This window comes from Macrobrachium nipponense, chromosome 1 (assembly GCF_015104395.2).
Source record: "Macrobrachium nipponense isolate FS-2020 chromosome 1, ASM1510439v2, whole genome shotgun sequence".
NCBI classification, from domain to species: domain Eukaryota; kingdom Metazoa; phylum Arthropoda; class Malacostraca; order Decapoda; family Palaemonidae; genus Macrobrachium; species Macrobrachium nipponense.
This window is the reverse complement of record NC_087200.1, coordinates 38,490,537-38,513,723: the sequence shown is the minus strand read 5'-3', so window position 1 is coordinate 38,513,723 and position 23,187 is coordinate 38,490,537. Positions and strand designations below refer to the sequence as shown.

Sequence of the window (23,187 nt, the reverse complement as noted above, 5' to 3'; positions counted from 1 at the left end):
ACAATATCGTTTAGTTGTGCACCTGTGACAGTATTTCGTATTGGAAATAAATCTGCTACTTGTAACGTTGTGGCAAAAAAAGTTTTAAAGATTAATGCTGGTGGTGAGCATTACTTTATCAGTAATATACTATATCCAACGTCCCCGAACGTAGCCTTTTGTTATGGCAGGTTATGGAAGTTGAAAACATGAATCAATATAGAGACCGTAAAGTTTAAATAGATAGATGCCCTTTTTATCACACTACGGTTTGTATAACCTCGGGTGTGATAGATTATTCTGATTTCGCTCTATATTGTTTGTTCAGTTATGTCCACATAATTTTGTCTTGTGCATCGTCACGTCAAACAAATTCCGAGAAATTCACTCATACAAAGAGGAAGGAACACCTGCTACAGCCACTATCTCAAAGGGATATATATATATATATATATATATATATATATATATATATATATATATATATATATATGTGTGTGTGTATATATACGTATATGTGTATGTATATATATAATTTATATATATGTATAGTATATTAGTAGAGATATATATTTGCTGTTATAACAGAATTCCATCTAATAATGGTTGTCCTATAAAAACACGAAAGATGTTAGAATCTTAAACGTTATAGTGCAGAAACTACTGTTTCCCTCCATATATAGATATATATATATATATATATATATATATATATATAATAGATAGATAGATAGATAGATAGATAGATAGATAGATAGATAGATAGATAGATAGATAGATAGATAAAATCAAATTCCACGAAGGAAAGAGAAACGATTGAGTTCTGCGAGGCCTTTTGTCTTCTTGCTCTTCACTTAGCAGACTGAAGAGATGTAAAAATAAGTTTACAAAGAAAGCTCTATAAATGACAGATGGGGATCACAAAGGAAAAATATGTATATCAGGAATCCAACAGGGTTAAGAGGCTTTACAAAAGATTTTGCTCAGCCGCTCAGAATCAGGGACAGGACAATTAAAGGATTATACAAAGAAGGTAAACAATAAACATTTTTGCGAAGTGAATATTTTTACAACAAAAAAAAAAAAAAAAAAAAAAATATCAAACATACAAATATATAGAAAATATATATATTGTAATTAAGTCAGTGATTTTATCATTCTGGTCATTCTTGAACATTTTACTAATACACGGGTCAAAATAGTACATCCTAGAGGGATAGGGTTAAAATTACATCTGGAAGTAAGCTGTGTAATAGTGAGTTCTAAAAGATTTCATGAATAGAAATCCTTCGATCTGACAATCACTAAATATTCTGTCCAATTTATCCTGTGAGAGTTTTCACTTAAATGAATGAATATAGCATTGGAAGTTGCCCAATTTTGATAGAATACTTAAGGTGTTTTATCCGTACTTCTAAATCCTTGCTAGATAGGCTGGTATAAAAAAAAAGGCAGTCCAACATGGAATTTTATATATTATTTTGTTGTTTTCCCTGGGGTTATTTTTTATTAACATTCCTTTTAGTGTGTTATTATAGGAAAAAACCAGGTTGACATTAAAAGATTCTAACTGATTTTGTCTTCAAAACAGCTATGATAAGGCAATCTAAGAATGTTCTCAGGGGTTTCTTTCTCCATGCTATTTTTACTATAAAAATTCTTGTGTGATTTGATATAACAAATATATAGTACATTTTAAGGATAACATAAATCTGTCCCTATTTTTCTTATGTATTCGATTTCTTGATCCACATACTGGGGACTGACAATGCTCAATGTTTTTCTGAGCATTGAGTATTATCAGCCTCCAGTATTTGGAACAAGAAATTGAATACATAAGAAAAATAGCGACCAATTTATGTTATAATAAAGCCCACAAAAAGTTTTATAGTGAAAGTAACACGGAAAAGGAAACTCCTGAGAACATTCTGAGCTTGCTTTATTTTAGTTATTTTGAAAATGTAAAAATCATCGTTAAAATCTTTTAATGTCAACCTCGTCTTTTCCTATTATGATACACAAATAGAAATGTTGATAGAAAATAGCCCTAAGGAAGATAACAAAATTATATATTAGATTCCATGTTGGGTCTGTCTCTCTTTTTATATCAGTCATTCTAGCAAGGATTTAGAAGTACAAATGAAACAGCATAATTATTCTGTCAAACTGGGCAAACATCCAGTGCTATATTTATTTATTTAAGTGAAAACTCTCACAGGATAAAATGGACTAAAAGTTCAGTGACTGCCAGAACCAGAACAAAAGATTTCTCTTCACGAAATCTTTTAGAAACCGCTTTATACAGCTTACTTCTAGTTGATTTTAACCTCAGCCCTGGGATGTACTATTTGGACCCCTGTATCAGTAAAATGTTTAAGAATTAACTAAAAGATTAAATCACTGACCTAATTACAAATTAGTTACCTCATATATATTTTCTAGATATTCTTACGTTTAATATTGTTTGGTAAAAATGTTCACTTTGCAAAAAATTTTATTGTTTACCAAATGGAGAATTATCGAATTGTACTTTTATAACATTTTTTGGTGGAAAGTCTCCTTGTTTGTATAATCTTTTAATTTTATTGTCTTGTGTTGGATTCCAGATACATATTTTTTTCCTTTGTAAACCCCACCTGTCATAAATACGAGATTTACTTGTAAACTTATTTTTATATTTCTTCAGCCTGCTAAGTAAAGGACAGGAAGTCGAAAAGCCTGGCAGAACTCCATCATTTCTCTTTCCTTTCTTCAATTTGTCTTTAGCTATATATTCATCATGTTCCATAATTTCATGATTCAGTTATGCTATATATATATATATATATATATATATATATATATATATATATATATCTGTGTGTGTGTGTGTGTGGTGTGTGTGTGTATGTATACACACGTGTGCGTGCACTATTGTGTGTAGAAGGGTACCATAGTTAAGAGTAAAGTGAAGTTGCTATCAAGGAACATGGTTCATTTTGTGAACTGACGCTCACCAGTCGACCCAGTTGGGAATGGGTACCAGCAATGGATGTGACCAAAGAACAAATGCATGAGGCTAGCAACTTCATTCCTGAAAGAAGTATGGTACATATGCATATACATATAAATATACATATATGTGTGTGTGTGTATATATGCGTGTTTGTATGTGTGAAAGAATTGCATAACACAATTCTCCTTATTTAGTAAAAAAAAAAATTACTTCAATTGTGGCTTTTTCCCCAAAAAAGGGATAAAACAAGGATGTAATTAACAATAGGTATAATGAAAAGGTCACTTGGAAATCACAATGACAGGCGTATCCGACCGCCATGATTAGGATTCTGGCACCTCTCAACAGGATGGGAAATAGCATAACTTTACCATGAGTCATGGTGCATCGTGTATGGGAACAGAGAGAGAGAGAGAGAGAGAGGGGAGTGGTAATGCATCCTAAATACATAAAACCTTCAGCGAATGATGACTAAACTTTTAGTAAAAGGCTCAAAAGTATCCTGCGTCATCATTCACTGTTGGCCAGGTTATCGTCATTCCATTCATCATTTTCTACGTAATTTAAATATTTCCGTTTCGCAAGCTGTTGTCGCATCTATTCTCATTTTGTCATTTAAAAAAAGGAGCGAGTTGAAATTACGTTTCATGAATACTATACTTGTACTACAAGTTTTTTTTTCTAAATCGTTCTATTTGATAACATGTTTTGAAAATACGCAAAACATGTCATTTTGTATCATAGTTTCATATTAATTATTGTTAAATGGGTTTTCTGGTGGTTCAGTTAATATTACCTCTCTCTTTTGTCCACAATCATTCCGGAATTCTCATAATATTTCCATTTGCAATCAGTGTCTTCCTATTGCCATTTCGCAAGTAATATTTCATAGCACTTATAATCATTTCAAAACTATCCACTTCCCACTTCACGTGACTTCTCGGTACATCAATTCAAGACATTCAAACGATTTACTTGTAGCCTTTGTTTTATAGATAATCAGTAAATAGTCCTTGGCATTGTCATTCTATATCCCAAGAATAAAATCTACTTGTTAGTTTTAGAGTAGTCAGTCCTTCTTTTCTACGTTACCATAGAAACACCTGAGTAAGTCTTACATTTTCTGTCACTTCACAAACAACCATATAAAATGCCACACTTGGCCATGTAATTATGAAAGTGCACTGTAAGTAGTCTGTAGTTTGAAGTTTGTATTAGGAGGTAGTTCTCATTAATACCATGAAGTTCAGTTTCAAAATGGAGAAAAGCATTTCACATTTGCCTCAGTGAAATGATGCGTTGTTCGATATAATTGTCAAGAGTCTGATTAATCTTCCCCATGACAATTTAAAAGTTAAAAATCACTTCTCATTCAGAAGCCTTAACCTGATCTAAAGTTTGACCTGACACCTCACAGGCAATCAATGAATCATATGCATTCTTTTTATTTCAATAATAAAAAGTGAGTCCTTACTGTATTACTACAGGCAAGTAATTACGTGTAATTCCAGCTGGATTTATTCGTACCAGACACCGATGGTACAATATTGCAATGTGAGTCAACGAGTGATTCGTATTTCTGATTAACATTCATAGGGGAAAATCTATTGTGAATAGCGACGACTCTGTTTAAAGAAGCCTAATAGGTGCTTCAGAAACAGCTGACGAATTTGTAATCACATTGTTATTCTTAGTCCAGCGTTGCATCTATATATATTTTAGGAGTCATGCGTTATGAATTCATCGATATCCTGCTTGAAAGGTCAGTTATAACTACCTGGTCTTCAATTGTTTGTTTGTTTTGATTGGTATGACATTTTATCATTGTAGGTATATACTGGGGATGCGTTATTTTTGGTGTGGAGTTAGAGTAATCAGCGCTGAGCCCCTTCTTATTCAGTTCAGTGATTTATGTATGGGTGCGGATGTAAAGGTGTGGCCCTTTAACTAAAGTTCCTCCTAGGAGGGTACTGCCGTCAGTGCACCTCACGCTGTGCACTGTAGGCATTACGTAAGGTTCTTTGCATCGTCCCTCCGGCCCCTGGCTGCAACCCTTCTCCTCACTTTTACTGTACCTCCATTCATACTCATTCTTCCATCTTACTGCCCACCCTCTTCTAACAAAAATGAATGTTTCATAGGGCAGCTGCTTTGAGGTTTTCCTCCTGGTACGCCTTTTAAAGCAATTTACTCTCAATTTTCCTGTCAGCGCTCAATGACTCATAGGTCCCAGCGCTTAGCCTTCGGCCTAAATTGCATATTCTATTCAATTCTTTGATTTACATCATTTCTACGCTGATGACATCGTTATGATTGCCGGAACCAGAAAGGAGCTACAGAGAAACCTAGATAGAAACCTAGTTAGAGTAGAAGGATGAAGATAAATCTAACTCAAACCAAGTACCTGTATAGCAAAAATAGGATGCATGATGATTAGCGAGCTACGATTCAGCAGGGAGAAATGAAAATCGAAAGAGATGTTAAGTTCAGGTATTTGTGCTCGATAATAAATGCAACGGGTGATATAGATAGAGGTTAACCGTCGAATTGAAGCCGGATGGAATCATTGGAGCCGGGTATCAGGCATGCTCTGCGGCAGGGGAGTCTCCATTAGGCTGAAGGGCAAGGTACATATAGGGTGTCGATAAGACCTGCTGTATTCTAAGGGCTAGAAGCGACACTGATCAAGAAAATAGGGGCGCATTATTCAGATGTGGAGGAAACGAAGGTGCTCAGATGGAAGACAGAGCGACGAGAAGAGATAGGTTGAGAAATGAATCCACATCAGGGGGGATCAGCAAAAGTCCCCAGAGTCAAGACTGCGATGGTCTGGACATCTGATGAGAAAGAGGAGATAATGAGCGACTTATTGCAAGAGAGATCTTGGAAATCGAAAGGCTATTGACACAAGGGAGTGGAAAGAAAAGAAATACTGAGATACTGTATTCGGGAAGACATGAGAGACAAAGGAATAAACTAAAGGACACAAGATAGAAGCAACTAAAGGGTTTAAGTTGTGGAGAGGTACAGTAATCGTTGGTTTTTCAAGTTATTTATACTTCTCCATTTCGTATGATCTAAATAAAAAAGTTTAATGATTGATAATTAAAGAAAAAACTGTAGTAAATAGTTATTTACCCTAAGTAAATGCACTCAGATTGCCAATAAGAAGTTGTGTAGATTGATTTCTTCATTTGAAAAATGAGTTTTCTTTTTCATCAGCGATGACAAAAAAAAAATACATACTAATTAAGGTCTTCTACAATGAAGGCGTGTAAACAAACTACATTAAAAAACTGCCTTTTTAATGGCTTGACCATAGAAATGCATATGTGATACTAAAAAACTAGCCCGTTCAATTGTTACGTTCCAGGAAGAGAAGAGAGATGAATTATATAACCACGTCATCCTCCCAATAGACTGCTTTCAAATGCGTCATCTCGCGCGAGAGTGACCAGTTCATCGAATTAATTCATTACGAGTTTAATGAAGAACAGGAAAAGTTAAGTGCCTTATCAACTGGTTTTATTCAACGGGTATGGAACTCTGTTCAAAAACAATCCAAGGATTTCGTCGCTATTCTGCTGTTTTTTATGTGATTTGATTTTTTTCCAGTTCCGCGGCCAGTTTTTGTTGACGGTGGGACAGTGCATAAGTGAAGGTGAACAAAAGACAAGGTTAGGCTACCCGTGTGGGGGGTGGTTGTTTCCCGGCATTTGCTCGATGTTTTATTTGTTTGACGTTCTATTTGTTTGATATATACGTCCATTTTTGCTGTCGCTCTGAATCTGTTCTTTTAAGGTTCTCATTTCCATCATATACGAAGAGGTTTTGTAGGTAAGCTTATGTAGTTTATAAGATTATTTATTCGCTTATATATTTTATTTATATATATATATATATATATATATATATATATATATATATATGTATATAGATATATATATAGATATATATCTATATATAATATATATATATATATAGATAATATAAATAATCAGTACATATAGGTAATATCATATATATATATATATATATAAATGTACATTATATATATATATATATACGTGCGCGCGTGTGCGTGTGTGTGTGCGTGTGCATGGACGGAGCATACCCGAAACGTTGCTAATGAGAGTAAAGACTAAATATGTAATGTACTATATATATTATATATATATATAGATATATATATATATATATATTTGTATGTATATATGTATTACTTCAGTATACATAGTACATGCATAATTATATATTTGTGCTGTGGTTTGTTTAAATGCAAAGATGGTGATAAATGAAGATTCCGTATTACGGTATTGCACTGTTTTTCGAACCTGTTTAAAAAATAAAATGGAGATAGAAACGTGTGAATAGAAGTCTGTTTTCCTGAATATAAGTGCCGAGTTGAAAGAAGAGTAAATTAGCAATCTGATATTAGGATTAGATAAGATCTTCTGGAGAAAAATGGTTCAAAATGGTACACCATTATATGATAAACTATTCATTTCATTAAAAACATTAATTCTAGATTATATGAAGAAAAGGAATGTGGAATCAGCCACAATTAAAGATGCAGAAATAAAGGGATTGCAAGGTGGTTTTGAACGCATAAAGATGGGGTCACAGAGCAGCTGAAAGTGGCTTTGGGGCACAGGTGTTGTATACGGTAGAGATATGAACAAAGTGCAACGTGGATATTGAAATGTCAGGTATACAAGAAGAGAAAAGGGGACTGCTTCAAGCATAGTTGCTAGTTACAAGCGAACAAGTGAAAGTAGAAAAGAAAAACATGAACCTGAGGAAATGTGTTGCTCACAGTTACGAAGAACTCAGGGAAAAAACTAGTTCTGACGGAAACTGAATTCAGAAAGGAAACATAATGAACACAGGGCCTCGGAATTCGAGCTGTAACTGAAGAGATACTGTCGAAAGAGAGGGCATTCTTGTATCAGTGAAGTAATTTAATGTAGATGGTAAGTTGCAGGGGTAATGCAAATATGATGGTTGTAGAGGTAACGTTAGTATTTTGATACAGTATTGAATGAAATAGCACCAGAAATGGATGGGATTACAAGTATGATAGCGCTGCAAGTTGGTTATAATACTCATGGATAAAGGAATAGCTACAAGGAAAAAAATGTATAGGTATATAAGGGCAATGCTGATACAGTTACTACCTAGAATTCTGTATGAAATTATTATAATTGAGACGGTAAACACAGAACAGATCTAATTTGCCAACATTGTTGGTTAAGATAAAGGCTAAGTGGATTTTTTTATATAAAACAATTGTATGGAAAGTTTCAGAGCACAGGATACTGTCTGCGGCTTACGTGGGCCTAGAGAAAGTTTACGATGAAACCAAAGGAAATGTGATGTTTGGATGTTGAGGTTATAAAGCTCAGAAGTGGTTTATGAAGACCCGTTTGGGATTATTCATGTTCTGTAAGAAGATGCAAATGGTAGAATGATTAGTTTATATAAAATAATGGCTCTTTTTTTTCTATTTCTCCTTTACTACTTAATATTTATAGGAATGGAAGTATGAGATGCGCCCTTGTATAGAATAGATACAGATACAAGTTCGTGATATAAGAGGTATTGATAATTTGTGTTAGGAAAAAGAAGTTTCAGAAATTTGATGAAATGCCCTGAGTGTTTGTCAGAAGTTGAAAAGGAACGCAAGAGTAAGGTACTGAGTGTCAACCAAAGCTAACAAAATACAGTATTTAATGTTGTCACGGATTTATGGAATGGATGAGGCTGATATACTTGAACAGTTAGGAGTGAATGCAATGCTCTGCATGATGACAGAATGAGAGAATTGATCACAAAGAACAAAAGAAGAACGGATGTGAGCCGAAAACTTTAAAAAAAAAAATAATAAAAAAAATTGGTTAAAAGAAAAAAGTATTCAGGAAAATCAAACATTTTTGTAAACATTTCATGTTAAAAAATGAAATGTGGATGATGAATTTGAATGGAAATTGACACAAAATGTGCACAGAACTAGATTTGCAATGCTGAGAAATGCAGAGATGCATCGATATGCCACAGCCCTCAGCCCACCTGACGAAATGGTTTCAGAGAGGAGACTGATGAAATGGTTGCACAGTTTAGGCATATAAGGACAAAGAAGGAAAGGTCCCGTAGAGAGGCAGTGCCCTCAGTGCACCTCAGGCAGTGCACTGTAGGCATTACTTAAGGTTCTTCCCAGCGTCCCTTCGGCCCCTAGCTACACACCCTTAACATTCCTTTTACTGCACCTCCGTTCGTATTTTCCTTCTTCCATCTTCCTTTCCACCTTCTCCTAACACTTGATTCATAGTGCAACTGCTTTGAGGTTTTCCTCCTGTTACACATTTCAACCTTCTTACTACCAATTTACTCTTCAATGCTGAATGATGTCATAAGTCCCAGCGCTTGGCCTTTGGCCTAAATCCTATATTGTACAAAGAAGGATAGGCAACCTAAAATATTGCAGGGTCATTTGTGTGGCAAATGTGTTGCAGCAAAAATATCCTTCATAGCCAGGAAAGAAGGGGGTGCAAGAAACATAAAGTGATACAGTGTTTTGGGGTTGATACAATAGTAATGTTTAATGTTTGCACAGGGAGTTCGTGCCTGAATTCAGATAAAGACAATCTTGTTTTTTCCTTGAGTACGCGTACACACACACTCACACTCACTCACACACACACACACACACACACACACACACGTATATATATATATATATATATATATATATATATATATATATATATATATATATATATATATATGTGTGTGTGTGTGTGTGTGTGTGTGTGTGTGTGTGTGGGTGTGATTTATGTATGTATGAATGTATATGATATATATATATATATATATTATATATATATATATATATATATATATATATAAATATATATATATATATATTGCTTCTACACGATGGGTTTTGATACAGTTGAAATTTCAGGAAACTCTGAAACTGACAGAACCCCGAAACAGTGAACTTCTCTGAAGAGAGAGCAGAGCGTTCTTTATGAAACTAAACCGAGATTATCAAAGTAGATCATCAGCCTGTTTGAAACTAACAAAGGGAAAGAGAAAGGTTGTGTAATTAACATTCACCCAGACAGACAGACAGACAGACAGACATACTACAGGGCGTATCTTGACGGTGATCTTCCCAGAAAATGTTTCGTAAACTTTCAGCGAACATTCTCTGTGACTCAATCAATCATTCTTTACACTGCTCTCGGAAGGAATGTTCCTACCTGTGAACCCTGTTTCTGTATATCTTGTAGTAATTATAATTCCTTCCAAATAACTGATTTTTGAGTGGTATAAGTAAATAAATTAGTATCTCAAATTCCAAACTGAAATCTAAGTGAGTTAGTTTCTTTTTTTCAAAATGAGTCCTTTTTTTCGGTAGGTTTTTCGTCCTCATCTAAAAAATGAAAATGCCTATTTTGTAACATGTTTTCTGAAAAACGGTTATATCGCACTGCATTAATGTTTTGGTGGTGCAATTTGAACAGCGAGGTCTGAGTCGAAATAAATCTAAATCACACACAGCCTGTTTTCTCTTTAGGAGAGCGAGTCCGGGGCGTTTTCAGAGTTGAATTTACATCTCAACCACACAGCTTTAAAAAGAGGAAATTTCCCGTGATGAAAAGTTGCGAGGGCTCTTGAAAGCACACATCCCAAATGCCAGGGAACACCCCCAACAAATTTGAACGCTTTTACAGAGCGCAAGGCGATAGTCTCTTTTATGCTGCTAATCAGTCGGCTGTGGCGGAGATCACAACGGGACCTTAACGCTGTTCTCCTTCCCTCGGACTAGACCAGACAACCCCAAATTCGCCCTCCGTATAGGTATGTTTCCGAGGTCCTTTGGCCTTTATGTTCAGTGATTGCCAAAATGTTCGTTCCTTCTGTATGTATGAGATTTATCGTGTATTCCGCGTCGTACAAGTAACTCCAATTAAATCGTCCAAAACCTGGAAATTCACACCTAGGACACAAAATCACACCCGGAGCTCTCGATGAATGCGCAGTGTTAACGACTTTCTACAACGGATTTGTCCTCCCCGAAGAAATGAATTCGCAGACGTTTCAAATCGAGTGTCGTATGCAGTGGCATGTTCAATCGTTGGAGTCTCCCGCAAGCCATCGACGTCCCTTTTCGCTGTTTCCTGTGCTGGAATTCTTTTCCCCTTTCACTCCATTTTGACACGCCCTAGGAACAGACAAGACGAGGGCTTAGCTATGCTAGTTCGTATCCTTCCGAGGATGTACTCACCATCTGGAGTGATTAAAAGTTGTGTTATATTCCGTGTGACGACGAGAGAACTTTGTTTACACTCACCACTCTAGTATACCTGAGCACACCTGTGTGGTGGGCAGCGTCCTCAGCTATTACCTGGGTGAAATCAGTTGGCGGTATTTCATTTTCGAGTGTCATTTAATGTTCCTTATAAAATCATGATTTCCTTGGAATTTTGAAGGGCGTCGTAGATCAAGTATAGTAAAATGTACACGCCCAACTTAAAATCATTTTGAAGGAGTTCTACTATTTCAGGGTAAAATTCCCGAACAATAAAGAAATGGAATCCAGTATTCTTGGCATTGGCTGCGCGCGCATAGCCCAGCGGCCTGCCTCAATTCATTGCCTTTGCAAACTCGTGTTCAAAAAAGCATTCTATTCAGATGAGATTCTGTTGGCCTGGGGAATAGACCGGCATGATCATTGCACCGTTCAATTCTCGGCATATGGTGACGATAGCGAACTTATGGTAACTTGAAGTTCAAGGACAAGTCTGGTTAGGGTGGAGGACTTGAGTCACTGGGAGGGAAGGATAGGAGAATCCTCTCTCTCTCTCTCTCTCTCTCTCTCTCTCTCTCTCTCTCTCTCTCTGCACAGGACAATAACGTCCTGCGCCGCTTACTTCAGGAAGTTTGCGTCTCTTATGAATGGTCTTCATCTTTTTATATATATATATATAACATGATATATAGGTCTCATATATATATATATATATATTACATACTCTGGGTGTGCATAGTTATAGTTAGCCTGTGTGTACATTGTTAATGTTGGAAATATTATAATCTCATACTGTCTATATATACAATCGCTCTGCACATAAAACGGTGATGAGATAAAAATTCATACATGCAGATATGCACGTAGTGCGCAAAAGCAATGCTTGCCTCTACGCTTGTCGTCATGCACTCCTCATTCCAACTTCAGGGATTCTTTTATTTTATTCTCATCCGCCATATCTTCAGAAAGGATTCAATCGTTTCCTCTCTTCCGGGTTGCTCCCCAAGTGTTTTTTTTTTTTTTTTTTTTTTTTTAACCGGGAAAAACGATATTCGACAAGGAAACGACGGGAAAATGTCTCTATTTAAAAGACTAGCATTCCTCATCTTTAAACCTGTTTCTCTTACTAAAAGTGCTTGCTGTTCGCTGGTATCAATCTGATTGATCAGTTCAAGGCTCTATTGATAAAAGTTTGAAAAGAATCGAAATTTGGTCAAAATAATCATGACTCCATGGTCAGTGGTTACACATTATGCCCTTCCCTCATTCCCCCTTCCTCCTCGTATTGTCCGCTACAGTTATCAAGCCTTGAGTCTGTCTCATCTACCATGGGCAATATTTACAGGTTGTTTTTTCTCTCTATCTCTTCCACAGTTATCGAGTCCTGAGTCTCATTTAGTAGGGCCAATAATTACACATAATGTTTTCCTCTTCCTCCTCTTATTATCCTTTACAATTATCGAGTCTGAGTTCATCTGCTATAGTCAATATTCATGCAGTAGTTCTTTACCCCATTCTCCTCTTATTCTCATCTATAGTTATCAACTCCTCAGTCTCATCTACAGTATTCAATATTTACGCATTATTTTTTTCTCTTTCTCCTCTTATTTTCCTTTACAATGATCGAGTCTGAGTTCATCTGCTATGGTTCATATTTACTTTATTTTTTCTCTTTGTTTCACGTTTTTCTCTTGTGCAATTATCGCAATTATTGAGTCCTGAGTTTCGTCTGTTATAATCAATACTTACACATTATTTTTTATCCCTTTGTCGTATTCTCCTCGACTTTTATCAAGGCTCGAGTCTCATCCGCCATGGTCATTATTTACGCATTATTTTTTCTCTTCTCCTCTTATTCTCCTCTACAATTACCGAGTCCTCACTCTCATCTCATTATGCCTTCCTCTGCATTCGTGTCGTTGTCTGGTGGGTCTGCATAATTCCGCAGGAGGGGTATTTCTCGATGAGGAACCTCTTGTGTTTTCAGTGACGCGCAAGATTCTGTCGTAGATGGGAGTGGCGCCGACCTTGTGGAATAACAAGAAAAAAAATAGCAATGTCTTGCGTCGACAGATTTCATATGTGATTTAGTGAATCTGAGGTTTGAGTCTAGAAGGAAAAATCGTATCAACTCTCTGGACGTCTCATGAAATTCCAGGTAATGTGACTAAGACGCTTTTATCTCATAGTGAAAGTAAAGAAAAATTTTATTATATCTCATCCGTTTTTAATGTTTTCGTTTGCTACAGGTATTCGTTTGTTATAGTGACATGATAATTATCTTACGTGATATTCGTCTGTTCTGTTAGGTTACAGTCTTGTCTTGTGCAACTGTTATGTTGGACTTCTTATGCAAGATCCACGTAATACGTAACAACCAGGGGATAATTTACCTTCGTAGGAGATATATCATGTTTCATTTATTTTACATATATGTGCATATATATGCATACACACATATGTATACATGCATACTTATACTATATATACATATATTATGTGTCTATATTCATATATTATGTTTACATGTACGCATGACCTGTACGCAGATGGGTATGCTCCGTAAAACAACCCAAAGTGCTTCTGTTGACAAGTAATAAATTAAGTACCTGGTATTTTGGCGACTGTGGTGGTTCCGATCAAGACTGTGAATGGTATTGGGCCTGCAACCTCTTCCCAAATGACTTACAGAGAAGCAGGAGGGTAATGCCTTCACCCTTTTTTTTTAACTTATTCGGAAAATGAATTATAGTAAGTGTTTTTAAGGCAAGATAACATAGGTTAAGTTTTCATTATTGACTGTTTTGTCACCTTAATCTTGAAGATGAGACCGCCGTAGGCGGAAATTGAAAAGTAATACAATAAAATACAATTGAATCCCCCTTATCGGAACTACCAATCCGCTCTACGAAATTGACCTAATACACAGTGAGTGAAAAATATAGTTTCTGAAAAATGAGCATTCATGACAAACTTCCAGTCACTCTCAAGGAGATGGGGAATCCTTCTATCAATTGCTTCGGCCAGACCAGCTGTTTTGGGGCGATTAAGAAGAGTTTGATTTCAGTTTCTAAAACACGCAGCCTATATTAAAGTTTCTTTGAAAACCAATTTAGTAATACTCTGGATGAAGTCTGCGTTATGACTTGAACATTCTTTTGCGTCATATCTTTCTTCTCCCTAGTTTTCAGTTCCGTTACTTGGATTCTTTCGATAAATTTGTTTTAGATCTTTTGACCTTCGATCCTTGAAAGGTTGCGCTCTAAAACAGTGGTTCTTAACCTTTTTGTTGCCACGCCCCCTCTAAGAGTTGGTCCTTTCTTTCACGCCCCCTTGCATCTATGAGTAAAATTCCCTCCCGGATTTAAAGGAAAATAACAAAAATGAGAAAGAGAAGGGGTTTCGAGGGATAGGAAGGGAGGTCAATAATTACCAAACATGGTCGGCCCAAAGAGTCTAAATAGGGTAGTAGACTCTAGGAAAGTATCGTTATAAGGCGATACTTTTGCATTTTTTCATTAACTTCTGAATATTAGTTCCTCACTCTTGTTAAAAGAATGACGAATATAATTAGGGAATTTTTTTTTTTCATTTTTCCCTAGGGTTCGCGCCTCCCCTGAAAATTGCTGACGCCCCCCTAGGGGACAATGTTAGGCAAATGAAATACATTCCGTTGTTCTTACTCTGCATGAGTTGGCACATTGTGAAGGGTGTCAGTGTGTGGGCACGAACACGCACAAACCACTTATACATACACACATATATAATACTATATATATATATATATATATATATATATATATATATATATATATATATATATATATATATACTATATATATATATATATGTATGTATATATATATATATAATCAATTGTGTATACACGTATACAGATTCAAAAATAGATAAGAGAGAAGAAAGGATACCTGTAATTTAAACAATGAAAAAGAAGGTTAGCAAGGACTTAAGGAGATGAAGAAATGATTATGAAAATAGTAAAATTCAGATAAGAATGTTAATGAAACAGTGGATCACAGAATGAAAGGTGCAAACGGAGAAATGCTGTCCACAGAGAAGGCAGTCCTTGGTCGATGGAGTGACTAGTTCAGGATTTGTTGAAAGCGGAAGACAGGAAAGAGGCTTAGCTGAATGACACGAGAAGAGGTAAGGTGCCAGGGTAAATTTGATATTGCTCATGGCAGTCACTGTTGGCGATTGAAATGAAACAACACCAAGATTGACGTAACAACATTTTAGGTGCTTTGTCTCGGTGGTGAAAGCGCGATTGAGTGGCTGACCAGTGGGTGTAAGGTATATCTGGATGAGGGAAAGGTTCCAGAGGAACGGGTGAGGGCAATCATCATTCCAGGCTTTGTTGAATATACCATGGAAAAGGTTTAGTAGGATTGTGACTGAGAGACAAAATAGAGTAGAGTGTAGCAGTGTAGAGTCAGAGACGGTCTTATGCATGCGGATCAAGTATTTGTTATGAGACAGTTAGGAGGAAAGTTTGAAAGTACAGGGGAAAAGCTGCATGTGGCCTACGTGCAGCTAGAGAATGTTTATAAAATTGATAGAGAGGAAATGCGAAGCATGTTGAGGAAATATGGTATAAAGGATAAATTGTTCAGAGCAATGAACACTTATTTACTCTCACCTTTCTCCTGTCGTCAACAGATTTACACCTCCACTAGGTTCTGACGTTTCACCTTCCCCAGTATCAACCTGCAAACGTAATATTTCACAATTTCTGATCCCACAACTTATCGTATCACTCCATCCAGTGATATACTGAATACATGAAACAACCAAGGAGACGTAACATTTCTGTCTCATTCTCATGGTGTTACCTCGTCAACAATCGTACATGCATTCTCAAAATTACTCAAACACCTTCCGGTCTTATATTCTGAGACCTGTTTGTTTATGAGCCGTCCTCTCTGGATTGACTTCCTTGTATTATACAGATATATCTTTGTTACGCACTTTTGCATTCTGACCACAGTCAAAGAAACGTACGTTATGAGTAAGCTCTTATACAGTTACAAATGTATACACGCGCACGCGATGCAACGTACTAGTTATGTTGATATGACATAATTCTGTCAATGCATATAGTCCACTAACTATAAATAAATAATATTTATGCACACATATAGTACCTACGTAACATCGCCAGTAAAGAAATTTCATTTGATCAAGGCCTTTCAATTAATTCCAGTGTCCTCATAATTAAGTAGTTTTCCTCGACTACGAAGCGCTGTCCGCTTTGCTGGTAGATGGAGGAAGAGAGATCTAGTCTTTCCACACAAACGAGGCCCCCCCTCCGTGCACCACCCCTAGCCCCCTTATGCACCCCTTCCCCGTCTTCCTGCGTGTCTCCCCTAACCACTTCCTTCTCTCAGCCTGGCGCCTTCACAACAGCTGCATTGAGACACACAGACGGCTACAGCAAAATTAGCAAGCAGCAAAACTAGTTCTGTTCATGTGCGTTGGCTTACTACTGTTTTTGGTATTAATCTTGCAGCTATCTCTTTTTATTCAGTTATAATTTGCTCGCAAAATTTCACGAGGACTAACTTTGAGAGAGAGAGAGAGAGAGAGAGAGAGAGAGAGAGACGTGACTTCGCTGGTATGAAGTGAAAGTTGAATACTTGAAAGACACCAGCTTTGCTCCGAAAGAAGGATTATTTCAGTATCGGCGGGATATCGGTATAGTCCTCTAAGCCTAATGCAATACAATCAGTCCTCAACGTAAGGGGTTTTGTCGATCGATTCGCTCTCCTGTTGATGAGCTTCCTTTACCTTGGGTACTTCCGTATTCTCTCTCTCTCTCTCTCTCTCTCTCTCTCTCTCTCTCTCTCTTTATTGAGGCAGATACTGTTACCGCAGCTGAAGTTTCTTGTTTTATTTCCTATTATAGCTTGTGAATATGCGCTAAGTATCCAATCAGTGGTCTTGGGAGGCAAAATAATCTTTAGTAAAATAATTGTCGCAATCTTACCAAAATAGTTCCACATATAGCATTTCGTCCATCCAAGGAGTTAGCCTAAATGAATCTAACTCACTGATGGGCGATGGCTTTAGTGGTGCAGTGATGTGATGCCATTTTAAATCAGTGCGATACCAACATTGCATATTGCTTGTGTGTATGAGAAGTCCTTTTGTATGATGGTATATGCCGCGCTAGATTTATAACAAAATAATAACAGCTTTAATGATGTATTGCTTCATCCAGATGAATTCAGTTAGGGGTAAAACCATAGACCATAGATACTATACTTGGATAGTTTCCGGTATCAAGTAACCAAACGCTTTTGACCCTTTGACTGTTAAACCTACTGTCATCTATTTTGTCTCTCAGTCATAATAGTTCCTCGTTGGACAAGTGGATTTCGCGCTCAGCTACCAATCCGGTGGTCCGAAGTTCCACTCTCGTCTTGGCCAATGCGGAATCAGAGGAATTTATTTCTGGTGATAGAAATTCATTTCTCGATATAATGTGGTTCGGATCCCACAATAAGCTGTAGGTCCCGTTGCTAGATAACCAATTGGTTCCTAGCCACGTAAAAATATCTAATCCTTCGGGCCAGCCCAAAGAGAGCTGTTAATCAGCTTAGTGGTCTGGTAAAACTAAGATATACTTAACTTTTCTCAGTCACAATCCTACTGAACCTTTTCCAATGGTATATCAGCAAAGCCTGGAACAATCATTCCCCTCACCCATTCCTCTGGAAACTTTCCCTCATCCAGACATACCTTACACCCACTGGTCAGCCACTCAATCACGCTTTTACCACTCAGACAAAGCACCTAAAATGTTGTTCCGTCAATCTTGGCGTCGTTTCATTTCAAGTTGCCAACAGTGACTGCCATGAGCAATATCAAACTTACCCTGGCACCTTCCCTCTCGTGTCATTCAGCTACGCCTCTTTCCTGCTTTCCGCTTTCAACAAATCCTGAAATAGTCACTCCATCGACCAAGGATTGCCTTCTCTTTGGACAGCATCTCTCCGTTTGCACCTATCATTCTGTGATCCACTATTTCACATTTATATTTGAATTTTACTATTTTCATAATCACGTCTTAATCTCCTCTGAGTCCTTGCTAGCCTTCCTTTTCATTTTTGAATCTGTATACGTGTATACACAATTTATTATATATATTATATATATATATATATATATATATATATATATATATATATATGTGTGTGTGTGTGTGTGTATGAGTGGTTTGTGCGTGATCGTTTGTATGCGTGTGCGTGCCCACACACTGACACCCTTCACAATGTGCCGACTCATGCAGAGTGAGACCAACGGAAAATATTTCATTTGCCTAACGTTGCATATTATCATAATTTCGATAATGTCTTTATTCCAAAAGTAGTATCAGCGCCTGTATTTCTTTAATGAATACAGCAATTATATATATATATATATATATATATATATATATATATATATATATATATATATATATATATATATATATATATATATATATATATATATATATATATATAGTCTCAGTAATTGGGAGGCTACTATTTATCTTAGCTTAATGATAAATAATGTTGCCAAGACCAGGAAGAACATTCTTTATTAAACGAGCTTTCGAGGTATAAAACCTCACCATCAATTCTTCAGCCTGATTATGAGGTTTTATACCTCAGAAGCTCTTTTGATTTAATAAAGAATAGTCTCCCTGGTCTTGGCAATGTCATTCATCATTAAGCTATATATACTATATTAATATATATATATATATATAGATACTATATATATATATAATATAGATATAAATTATATACTATATTATATATATATATATATATATATATATATATATATAATTTTCCAGGATTTCAAGCGGGGCACGTGCAGCCACTTGTCCCTATACATGCGGGCGCCCATGGATCTCCTACGAAGGATTATCTGTGGCATGTGAGCAAACTTTGTTACCGGTGTTGAGATATACCTCCATCTTCAGTCTTATTCATTTTAAAAAGGACTCCCCCGAAACTGCTTTCATTATTTTGTGACATGCGTTGTTGATTACTTAAAATTCATTTTAAAAGTGTACAGTAGTTATACAAAATTCATACTTTTATAGTTGACATACAACTGATTGTAATCATCATTCGCAGAGATATTGCTTTTTATCGGTTGTCCAAGCTAGATGAATAGGTCCTTTTGTTTTATTAAATAACAGTGATTCAACCACAGGAATCTTTTCACATCACTATTTCTTGAACATTCTTAAATCGATATTTTTCTTGCTTATTCCGGCATTTCATCAATTTTTGAAACAAGTTGATCCTTTGCACAAGTGTTTTCAGTCACCTCAGTGACACAACTTTCCTTCATTCCTTCCTTCCTTCCTTCCTTTCCCTTTTCCTTGCTTGGAATCTTTCTCTCATACATTGTGCCAGTTTCAATTCCTGTTTCTTCATGGTGCCACTCAACATCGTTTCCTTTTTCTTATATTTTATTTTGCTTATACGATTAACTGAACTATTTTCGACTGATGCTGTGTCATGTTTCTCTTTAGCCTCTGTTGTGAGGGCATCTGTTCGAGTGTACTTTTAAAGGGACATTTACCTATGCTAATTTATGCTTATTCGTTTGCATCGTTGTTGTTAATAGATAATGTACGAATATGTTGGTAATATAACATGCAAGTCCTGTGCCTTTTCTTAGCCGGGTCGCAACCCACACTACTTGGAAAATTAGCAGGTACAAAACGAAATTGGTCAACAGACATATGGTACGTTGTAATAGAGTGTACTTAAAGTATTCCTTTGGTTTGGCTGGTTAGTGTGAGTCCAGAAGTACACCTCAACTTTCTTATTTTTGATCACCTTTAGGTGACAAGTTCACAGGAGCTGGACAAAGGCTCTCCTCAGTTTTTGCATAACTTGACGGAAATACGCACACTTTGGAATTTGGTGATCATAGCTGAGGAGTCCTTTTGCATATATAACACACACACACACACACACACACGTAAATATATATATATATATAATATATATATTATATATATATATATATACACATATATACATATACATATACATATACATATACATATACATATACATATACATATACATATACATATATATAAAGGAGAGCCGGAGCTTGGCAAAACCGTGCAGTTACTTCTGCTATTTTCTCTAATTCTTTGCGGTTATGATTTGTCGCTGTTAGCCTGAAGTTGTTTCCGTGATGATAGGTTTCTTAGCTTTCTCTGCTCTCAGTTGGTGTGTTTCCTCAGGTTGGGTGCAATCAGCGCTTGTCACTCTGTCTTGGCTTTTACGTTACATGTGCGCATTTTCTATTTCTATTCGATCGGGGTTTGCAGTTGTATTACTTTGTTGTTGTTTTTTTTTTTTTTTTAATCTTTGTTAACATTTTTTAGGTTTTCATGCGAGGCTGTAGTAAGTTATTTTAGTATTTGATTTCATACAATGGTGTTGATTTGTTTTCATTTATGTTCTACGGAAATTATGTTATATTTACTTTTATTCTTCGATCGAAAAAGAAATTCGTCGTTTTTACTTCAAAGTCAGCCTGCTTTAGTCCTATGTCCTATTCTTTAGGGAAAGACTATGACTGCGATCTGTACCGCGTAGTACCAGGTTTACGGTCAATTCTAACAACTTTCATCTTCTATGTGTGAGGTTCAGTAACGCGCACAATCTTCTTGTGGTTTTATTCCAGCTGTAAATCAGGCATGGAATGATCATGTTAGCCATGAAGTTCAGGCTTGATATTATTCTTTAGGATTCAGTTGGTTTTATATAGCCAGCACAGCTCTTGCTCATAGAGCAGCCTGTAAAAGTCCAGACTTGGTGCAAATGCTTTTCTACTGAGCATTCGCACATATCATTTTCAGTTTATTTATCTCTCATATAATTCATCCTTTACTTGTGCATTTCTTTTTTCTGTATTAGGTTGCTTTTCCTGTTTAAGAAATGCAGAAGAGAACGGAGGTCCATAGCTTTCCACTGATAAGTCTGAAGGGGTGTTGGTGCCATTTCGTCTAGTCTAATTCAGAAAGGACAAGAATTTGCGAAGCAACGTGGTTCAATATGTGATAGTACACAGGGTCTAACTGACATCAAGTCTTACAGTAGATGTGAGGTGCTCTTCTCTGGTGGAACACTCACTCATAGACTCTGATATGAAACAGAGATGAGTGCACTGGGGACGCGATTCATTGAAGGTCCTCTTTGTAGGCTGCTGCTGTTTAAGCCAGGGTAGTTTTTGCGTTCTTATTGGGCCGGTGGGTAGGAGCGTTTACAGTCATAACCTTCGCCTGCTCATTTATAACCCTCGTTCGAATAAACACCATATTCTTTGGAAGCATGAATTCAAGGCAGTGGTTCCTGTGGGCTTGTCTCATATGAATAGTGTTCATCTTCTGAGTTAATGAAAATGTAATAATAACGTGCAGATAACTTAAACCATTGATGAATGATAAACATTTTGAGTAGAATTTTCGATTTTTATTGTAAGCTGAATCCCGATGATTTAAATGCCCTAGCGTACTGTACTCATGACTGGAAAGCCTGCTTGTTATTTGTAGCTGTATACAACAACGGAATTTGAATAGATTGTTGAGTCATACATTTTTATGATTAATGGCATGGGACTAAGATCTTACGGAAGATATAAGATTTATTTTCCATTAGATGAAATTGCTAGGAGCTAATGGCATTGTAGTTTCAGAGTATAGTGTTTGTATGGTTATATTACGTACGCATATATGGTTTTTTAAAACACATTATCATATAAACAATCTTAGTGCAGATTTTTGTTTTGCGTAATAACAAGATGGGTTTAGATTATTTATTTGTATGCTCAGGTGAACCCACCTTTGGATGTACATCATTTATACATTCATATATGTAGCTTGGTAGATTTATATGCATTGTATTATGGGATATATATTTTCAGGGAATGTGTAATTTATATCTAGGCAGTAATGCTCTCCTTGTGGTCTACGAAGTTTTTTTAACCATCAAATTTACATTGTTTAAAAATTCGTCTATTAAAATACTGAGTTTTTGCTTTTTACATGGTAGTTCTGACAGATTTTATTTTCATTATTTTTATACTAACTTATAATGTTTCCTCCTCTCCTACTTTTATTTTTAAGTTCCATTTGAGTTTTATTTCGATCAGCAAAATCTTGCCTGATTTTGATTTTTTTTCTTTTCTTTTCTTTTCTTTTTTTTGACTATCGGAGCACAGGATTGCAACCAATTATTGAAAATCCCCTGGAAAAATAGTTATCCAGTACGCCTACTCTGTATCATGAGTTAAAAGGATATAAATTGGATTTACAACCATATTTCATAATACACTGGGGCTGTAGTTACTGACTGAGGTTTGGGCCCGACAGTATTTAATTCTGTTGATATAGTTATTACGAGATGACCAACCCAGTGCCGCCCGGGAAAACTCTGAATGACCACAGATAAACTCTCTCTCTCTCCTCCCAAACCCCCTCTACTCTCTCTCTCTCTCTTGGCGTCAATAACCTCGTCGTTGCGACGCCAGTAAGAATTAATAAATCAATCTCTCTCTCTCTCTCTCTCTCTCTCTCTCTCTCTCTCCTTTCCTGTTAAGATAGTTGCTTCAGTTACCATGCCTAGTATTTTTGACAATTTATATTTCACTTCTCACCACCCATTCCTATTGGGGGTGACTTTGGGCCTGAAGGGCATCAGGAGTGTCTCTATGCATCCAAGTGACCTCAAAAACTATGGATTAAAGATTAATATCCGCCGTTTTGACATTTTATTTTTCACCCCTTCTCATCTCAACCCCCCTCCCACCCGCCATCCCACCCCGCCCCAACCCACTCCATCCCCTCTTA

The 23,187-nt window shown here is 36.3% G+C and overlaps 2 protein-coding genes across 4 annotated transcripts in view; one reads left to right on the top strand and one right to left on the bottom strand.

Annotated features, from left to right (window-relative positions):
• LOC135219252 (uncharacterized) overlaps nucleotides 1-11,369 on the bottom strand; it is a 35,206-nt gene extending 23,837 nt beyond the window's left edge. The window contains exon 1 of one of the 2 annotated variants that reach the window (XM_064255865.1): nucleotides 11,268-11,369. The gene's annotated coding sequence lies outside the window, so the exon portion shown is untranslated. The remainder of the gene's footprint in view (nucleotides 1-11,267) is intronic. The other variant, XM_064255866.1, reaches the window with a different exon arrangement.
• Nucleotides 10,687-23,187, top strand: part of LOC135219248 (uncharacterized) — a 114,644-nt gene continuing 102,143 nt past the window's right edge. Inside the window, exon 1 of one of the 2 annotated variants that reach the window (XM_064255853.1) lies at nucleotides 10,687-10,840. The gene's annotated coding sequence lies outside the window, so the exon portion shown is untranslated. Of the gene's footprint in view, nucleotides 10,841-13,290; nucleotides 13,450-23,187 lie in introns of those variants that run through there. The other variant, XM_064255855.1, reaches the window with a different exon arrangement.